General features: G+C 38.3%; 1 pseudogene; it reads left to right on the top strand.

Moving 5' to 3' along the window:
* The first annotated feature begins 1471 nt into the window (after positions 1–1471).
* On the top strand, positions 1472–1829 carry LOC116073767 (annotated as a pseudogene).
* Positions 1830–8018: the final 6189 nt, after the last annotated feature.

Raw genomic sequence — 8018 nt, 5'->3', positions numbered from 1 at the left:
CAATTAAACTACTATCATTAATAAAAGATTAGTCAGTTTTGCTACATACAAAAATTGGTATTTTTGCAAAATAAAGGTATTCTTGCATACCAGCCACTAACAGAAAATCAAATTTATGAATTATATATTTCATACGAGCATCAAAAGCTGCCAGTATCTAGCAAGACAGCCATCTTCAACTATGACAGACATTAAAGGGTTTTGCTAAAAGAGAAAACAAGACTTCTGGGGGTGCATGGTATATGAAATGCTGCCTTCATGTGGCATAGAGTTGACTGGAGTCAACCAACCATTGGCCCAGGGTGGACACAAGCGAGAGAGGCAGTTTGGAAGATGTGGTTTGTAGCCCCACTCTCTGTACCAAGCCACTGACACCAACACTTGGAAATAGCTGTGGAATCTGGCAGCGCTGACACTGAGGTCAGTGGATAGCTCAAATTTTGGAACCACCATTCTGCCACAAATTTGATTGCCATTGGACGGAAAACTCTGAAGTGTCAATATACTCCTTGACTTCTATAGCTCAGCTCTCCAGTGGGATGTTTGCTGCTGAATACGTTTGGAAAGCACAGGCACTGGTCCTCTAGTACAGACAGATCTCAGTGATGTTTCTCCTCCTACTCCTCAATGCACTCAGGAGACACTCATTAGCCAGAACCCTGGCTATCTCAGGCAATACAAGCTGGGGAGTCTCTAAGTTTTGCAGTCTGTGGCCTGAGCAGAGTCTTCCATAATTAGAGATTCTCCATTCTGCATGTGCATGTTCTTTGTTGTTGAATCCCCTTGTTTATCTCCTCCATTTTATACTACTCTCCCCCATTCCCCTTTTGCCATATCTTTGCTTTGTGCTTCTTTTTCACCTTTGCCTGTCACCCTTGATCCCTTTCCATTATATTGTCTATTAGTTTTTGCTTTAACCCTAAGAAAATTTTAACTCCATACCACACTCTACACTATTTATTCATGTTTGTTTTTAATGGCCATTGGTGATGTTAATCTGTTTTAGTTGGTTTTTTTAGTGTATCCCTATATCTTATCTGGTTTGGTGTGATTGCTGCTACAGCAGTTTGCCGGCTGAGTAGTGCTGGAGATTGAGCCATCAAGAGAAAGCTGTTCACTAACAAAATCCCCCAGATAAACCTGAAAGAGGTAATCAACCAATAGATGTGTAAATTCAACCAAGAAACAGGAAAAATAAAAAATCAAGGCAATGTGGTACCTTCAAAAGATCACTACTCAATTACCAAATCCAAGGATACTGAAATAGTTGAAATGCCAGACAGAAAATCAAATGTCTACTTGTAAACATGATCCATGGCTTCAAGGAGGAAACAAACAAACGAGTAAATGAAGTAAGGAAATTAGTTTAGGATGTGAACAAGGAAGTCAACATCATAGAAGAGAAATTCAGCAACCTGAATGAGAAATTCAGCAAGAAAATTAGACTCTTCTCAGCCATATTGTCTCCATCATGGATAGAAATGACATGCAGTCCATCAAGCTGGCTAGGGCAAACAAAGTACTGAACAGGAAAGTTCAAAGGGACAGTGTGTGCAGGTGCACATGGAAGTTACGGATGACACCAGCTGCTCCATCATCCAAAACATGAAAAACCCTGTGTGAGAGGGTGATGAGCTCACTGTGTTGAGTCTGAAAGAGAGGGTTGGTAGCTCTGCTGATCTTGCGGTTGGGTCCAGGATACTTACTTCTTGGCTCATGGGATGATATGCAACTGTGAAATACATCATTTGTGTTGTATGTTTACAAAAAAATGGAAAGAAAATTAACATTTCAACACACACAGAGAGACAGAAAGAGAGAGACAGAGAGACAGAAAGAGAAAGAAGAGAGACATGATGGAAATGATAAACAATGAGTCAAACAAAAAATCAAGTGAAAGCATCACCGAAATACTAGGTCAAGCAGGAGAAAGAACATTAGAGATGAAAAATGAGGTCTAGGAAATGTTACACTCATGTAAAAATTAAGAAAAATACAAACATACTTCCTAAGAACTCTGGGATATGGTCAAAAGATCAAACCTAAGAATTCATGAAATGGAATAAGGAGCTGAGATAATAAATATGTAAATAAATAAGTAATCTATTCAATGAAGTTATAGTAGAAACATTTTCAAAGAAGTAGACAGTCCAGCCTAAGAGTCAATAGGTATGACCAGCAAAGAGCCTATCCATTGCATACTATAGCAAAAGTTCCAAGGCAATGAAATAAGAAAACAGTATTAAAAACTGTAAGGGAAGAATGACGACTCTTATACAAGGGCTAACAAAGAACTAGAGAAGAATAAATCATGTCCAAGCCCAGTAAGCAAGCAACTCCCTAACACAAACAAAAGATTAAACAATAATTGAACTACCTAAGAAAACAGCCAATCAAATTATAGAAATTACAAAGTCCTCTCAATGATAACCCTAAAGGCAAATACTCTTGGCTTTCTAATAAAAAGATACAAACTATCTCATTGGACTAAAACAGAAGCTCCTACTATTGATTGTTTACAAGACACATCTCAATGGTAAAGGCAATCTCAGATTGAAACTGAAATAATAGAAGTCAACGTGCCAGGCAGTGGTGGCGTACGCCTTTAATCCCAGCACTTGGGAGGCAGAGGCAGGCGGATTTCTGAGTTCGAGGCCAGCCTGGTCTACAGAGTGAGTTCCAGGACAGCCAGAGCTACACAGAGAAACCCTGTCTTGAAAAAAACAAAAAACAAAAACAAAAACAAAAAAAAAAAAAAGAGAGAAGTCAACGTTCCAAACACATTCCAAGATATTAGATCCCAACTAATATCTAAGAAAGTAGAATTCAAGGCAAAATTAGTCAGAAAGCATAAAAAAATTGTTCTAGTTTGCTTTTGTATTGATGTGAAAAAGACCATGACCAAAAGCAGCCTGAGGAGAAAAGTGTTCATTTAGCTTAGGAATCCCAAACACCATACATCATTGAGGAAAGTCAAGATAGAGTTCAAGTAGAAACCTAGAGGTAGGAACAGAAGCAGAGAATATGGAGAAATGCTACTTACCAGCTTGCTTTCCATGGTTTATTCAGATTGGTGGGTTGTTTTTATATACAACACAGGACCACTTGTTTAGGGGTGGCACTGCCCACAGGTGAACTGGACACTTCCACATCAATTATCAACCAAGAAAATGTCCCTATAGATTTGCCTACAGGCCAATCTGATGAATGCATTTTCTCCATTGAGGTTTCTTCTTCCCAGATGATTTACTCTTGAATCAAGCTGACAAAAACCGAAACAGCAGGAAGATGAGTACATATTAATATCAGAAACAATCTATCAGAAATCTATCAATTATTATATACCAATCATACATATATATCCACTGAAGGTTGGAGATGGCAATTCTACTTAAAAACACTAATAGTTATAAAGAGTCACATAAGTCCTGATATAATAAGTGTGTGACTTCTATGCCACATTCACATTCTTATTCAAATCATCCAAGCCAAAAATTAAGAGAGAAACTTAAGATACTATAGAGTACATAATCTTCTCGAAGCTCACTAACTTTCTTTAAAAATGATTGCATCTCAGTCCATAAATAAATTACTAGAACAAAACCAAGAACTATTGGAAAAACAAATTACTAAAGCTATACAAATATATGAAAAAATCAACAATATATTCCTGAATGATCAATAGGTCACTGAAGAAATTAAAGAGAAATATTTTAAGTCCTAGAATAAAACAAAAATGATAGTACAATTTACCAGTAATGTTGGGACCCAGCAAGGAGTTCTGGGAGGGAAATCTATAGCTACAAATATTCATATTTAAAAAATAAAGGAGAACTCAAATAACTTAACGATATATCACAAGTTCTTAACAAAACAAAACAAGCCAGACCTGGTGGTGCAGGCCAGAAGTCCTAGCTATTAGGGAGGTTGAGGCTTGAAGACTGCAAGTTCTGGGGCACTTGTAAGATAGAGGATGGCCACGGCCATCCAAGGTAATTTAGTGGGCCAAGATGTAGAAAAGAAGTGTAAGAGAGCTGAGAATATAAATGTGTGGCTCAGTGGTAGAGCACTTGTCAGCATGTATGAAATCTCGTATTGAAATATAACACTGAAGAGGAGGGTGAGGGAAGGGAAGAGAACAACTTAAACCCAAATACTGACAATCAGGGTAGAAATTAATGAAGTGATGACTGAAAAAAAACGAAAACAAACAGTGTTACAGCTTAAAGGTAAAATGTTCCCCACAGGCTCATGTGTTTGATCACCAGGTCCCAAGCTGCTGGCACTATTTAGGAGCATTATGGAATCTTCTACATGTGGTGCCTGGCTGTCAAAAGAAACCCACAGGAATAGAACCAGAGAGTCATTGCCAAACCCAGGGACATCTCAGGCTCTCTGTTTTCTGATTGCCTAGGATGTGAGTGAGCAACCTCATGCTCATTGCCCCAAAGACCCAGCTGTTTTACCACCAAGCTTTTCCTATAGTGATGGTGTGGGTCCTCTCAAAGGGTAAGCCAAAACAAATCCTTCCTCCATTAAATTGCCTCATGTAAGATATTTGGTCATAGCAACAACAGCAAACTAATACACAAAAAGTTGTTTTGTTTTTTTTTAAGTTTGACGAGCCCTCAGCTGATGTGAAGAAAGACTAAAATTAATAAAAGTAGAATACACGTGGTACACTAAGGCAGATGCCAGCAAAATCCAGAAGCTCCCAGGGGAATACTTTGAAAGTGTATTTCTGAAAGGACGGAAATGATAGATTTGTAGACACATCTGACCTAATGAAATTAAATCAAGAGGATATAAGCAACTTAAAGAGACCTCGAATGAACAAACAATGGGATTGAAGCAGTCATAAAAGGTTTCCCAATAAAGAAAAACCCAGGACTAAGTAGGATTACCACAGAATTCTACCAGACTGAAGAAACAGAGAGAGAGAGAGAGAGAGAGAGAGAGAGAGAGAGAGAGAGAGAGAGAGAACACTGTCAAACTCATTCTTGGAAGACTGTACTATTCTGGTATCAAAACTAGGTAAGACCACAATAAAAGCATAAAATTAATCAGCCGACTCCTATCATGATCATAAATGCAGTAATTCTCAATAGATTACTAGAAAACTGAGTTCAGCGACACATTAAGAAGGCTATACACTGCAGCGAAGTTGTTTTCATTCCATGGGTGTAAGAACAGTTCAATATCACAATCAATAAATGTAATATAGCACACAAACTCAGGATAGAAATCACAGGGCATCTCAAACCAAAAGGATCATGCAGAAAATGTATTTGACAAAATTCAATATATTTTACTATAAAAGGCCCCAAAGAAAGTAGAAGAGGGAGCATGCCTCAACATAATAAAGGCAGAATGATAAATCTATAGCCAGAACCATACAGAACTGAGAAAACCTAAAAGCATTCCATTTAAAATTGGGAGTGAAACAAAGGGGCCCACTCTTTCTGTGCTTTCCAATATAATGCTTAAAATCTAAGAGCTATAACACATGGAGGTGGGAAGGGGGGGATACAAATAGGAAAGGAAGAGGTCAATCTATTTGCAGGCAATATGATCCTGTATTAAAAGATCCTAAAAGCTTCACCAGAAAGCGTTAAGATCTGTTAAAGGCTTTCAGGAAAGTAATAGGATTAAAATCAGCACACATGAACAAAGAGGTTTTCAAGGTAGGTCTGATGACTCACGTGTGTAATTGAAACACTCGAGTCTGAGGCAGAATGAACATAGTGAGGTTTGAGGCCAGCCTAGAGTACAGAGTGACTTCTAGACCAGCCTGGGTTATAGAGTAAGTCCTTGTCCAAAACATAAACAAACAAGCAAAAAGGTAGCTTTTCTACATTTTTAAATTTTTAATTATTTGTTTGTTTGTTACTTATTCACTTTACAGTCTGCTCACGGGCCCCTTTCCAGTCACCCCCTCCCATAATCCTTTCTCCCTCCCCCCTTCTCCTCTGAGTAGGTGAGGGCCCCCCTGAATATCCCACCCCTCACCCCCTCCCATAATCCTTTCTCCCTTCCCCCTTCTCTGAGTAGGTGAGGGCCCCCCTGAATATCCCACCCCCACCATGCTACTTCAAGTCTCTGTGAGGCTAGGCACATCCTTGAGCTTTTCTACATTTTACCAACAAACTTATTGAGGATGAAATTATCCTGTGTGCGTTGTGGGGTGGGAGTGTCTCATGCTTACAAGCTTAGAGAGGAAGAAAAGAAGAAACTGGAGATATCCAATCAAAGAGGTGAAAGATTACCCAACAAAGGCTTTAAAACACTGATAGAATTACAGAAGACAGTAGTCAGTTGAGAGAATCCCTGTGCTTACAGATTAGCAATGCATTAATAATACAGAAATGGCTGAATTGTTGAAGTGGTCCACAGACCATCATAACCTACTCCCTCCCTATTGTTGCCTATTTCCCTGATAACAGCCACTTTGATTGGGAAGGCATGGAGTCTCCATGAACAGGGGACTGCAGAGGACAAGCAATAGATCTCATACCACAAGTCATAACCATTCATTTACAATGCATGTAGGAGTAAACTCAAGGCATCAGGACAATGTCCTGTGATGATTACAGAGTTCTGTCTTTGCAGATTTTTCTTCTGATGTAAAATGTCATAGACCGTAGAATGTATATGCCATATTTCTGTCATTGTAATGAAATACTTGAGTTAAACTTTAAAAGAAGAACTTTTGACTTACGGTTTCAAAGGTTTCAATCTTTGGTTGATAACTGCCAATAAGAATAATATTATATACTCTAGTTTTTAAATATAAGAAAAGATTTTGAGTGATTTTAATACAAAGGTATGATAAATGACTGATGATTGATGAGATAGATATATTTACCTTGATTTATTCACACAAAGCAATACAGAACATCACTTGGTATATCTTACATATGTACAATTTACATAACCATTTTTAAAAGGATAAGGGCAACTGACTGTTTGTGGAGATAAACACTTACATTTAGGGGATCACAAAGATCTTTTGTGTCAATTACTGGGGTGTGAAAATAGGAGAAATGATTTCTTTAATACCAGGGTTAAATATTGGCCCCGTTTCGAATTTATATGTTCAAATCCAGTATCTCAGAAGTGACCTTATTTAAGGATAGTTTTTATGGGGTTAAAGCAAGGACATTAAGATGGGCTGCTGGTCAATATGTCTGATTTCCTTGTAGGAAGAGGAAATTTGAAAGTAGAGACATGCTTAGTGGGAAGACTGAAGAAAAGAGAGAAGCTGGCCACATAGCACAGGAAAGGCCTAAACTGATTTGTTCTCTCCATGGAGATTTGTGGTTTCTAACCTGCAGAGCTAACACAGTTTAGGTTCAGAGTCCTGGAACTTTTGCCACAGCAGCCTTAGGAAACTAATACAGTTGGATGGTGCACAGCTGGAGGCTGGGTAGATAGACAGATGTGTAATGGTTTTCAAATAGTTTCTGTAAAGCACTTTCAATGCTTTTTTTTTTTTGTATTTGAAAACTGCAAGTGTGTAGCGAAAAAGACTATTAACAAAAGTGTTCTTTTCCAGCAAATAAAAGATAAATCTCTTCCACAATGTGGCTTCATTCCTAGAAATTCTGTGACTAGATAATTTTCCACCCAGAAAAGAGCAACGAGCTTAAGCCAGCTCATTAGCAGTGACATTTAACACATACACGGACACACACACACACACACACACACACAGAGAGAGAGAGAGAGAGAGAGAGAGAGACTCATCTCACACACAGGGAAACACAGGCATACCCTACATTTTGATTCAGAACTTTAAAGACTCTGTCCAAAACTATGAAATAAAAACATCACTTTGTAAGCACATTTTTATTTGTCTCATTATCATATGTATGACAACATAAACAATCCAGAAGCAACTTGACTGTTCATCCCCTGAGGACTGGCTGGTTAAACAGTGTTTCATCTGTGGAACACTGTGCTGCAGTTCAATGAGTTACCTACATTGTTTCAGGCACTCTTAGTCACTGTCCTATGCT

This window comes from Mastomys coucha, unplaced genomic scaffold (genome assembly GCF_008632895.1).
Source record: "Mastomys coucha isolate ucsf_1 unplaced genomic scaffold, UCSF_Mcou_1 pScaffold23, whole genome shotgun sequence".
Taxonomy (NCBI): domain Eukaryota; kingdom Metazoa; phylum Chordata; class Mammalia; order Rodentia; family Muridae; genus Mastomys; species Mastomys coucha.
The sequence above is the reverse complement of the archived record's forward strand: the minus strand, read 5'-3'. Positions and strand labels throughout refer to the sequence as shown.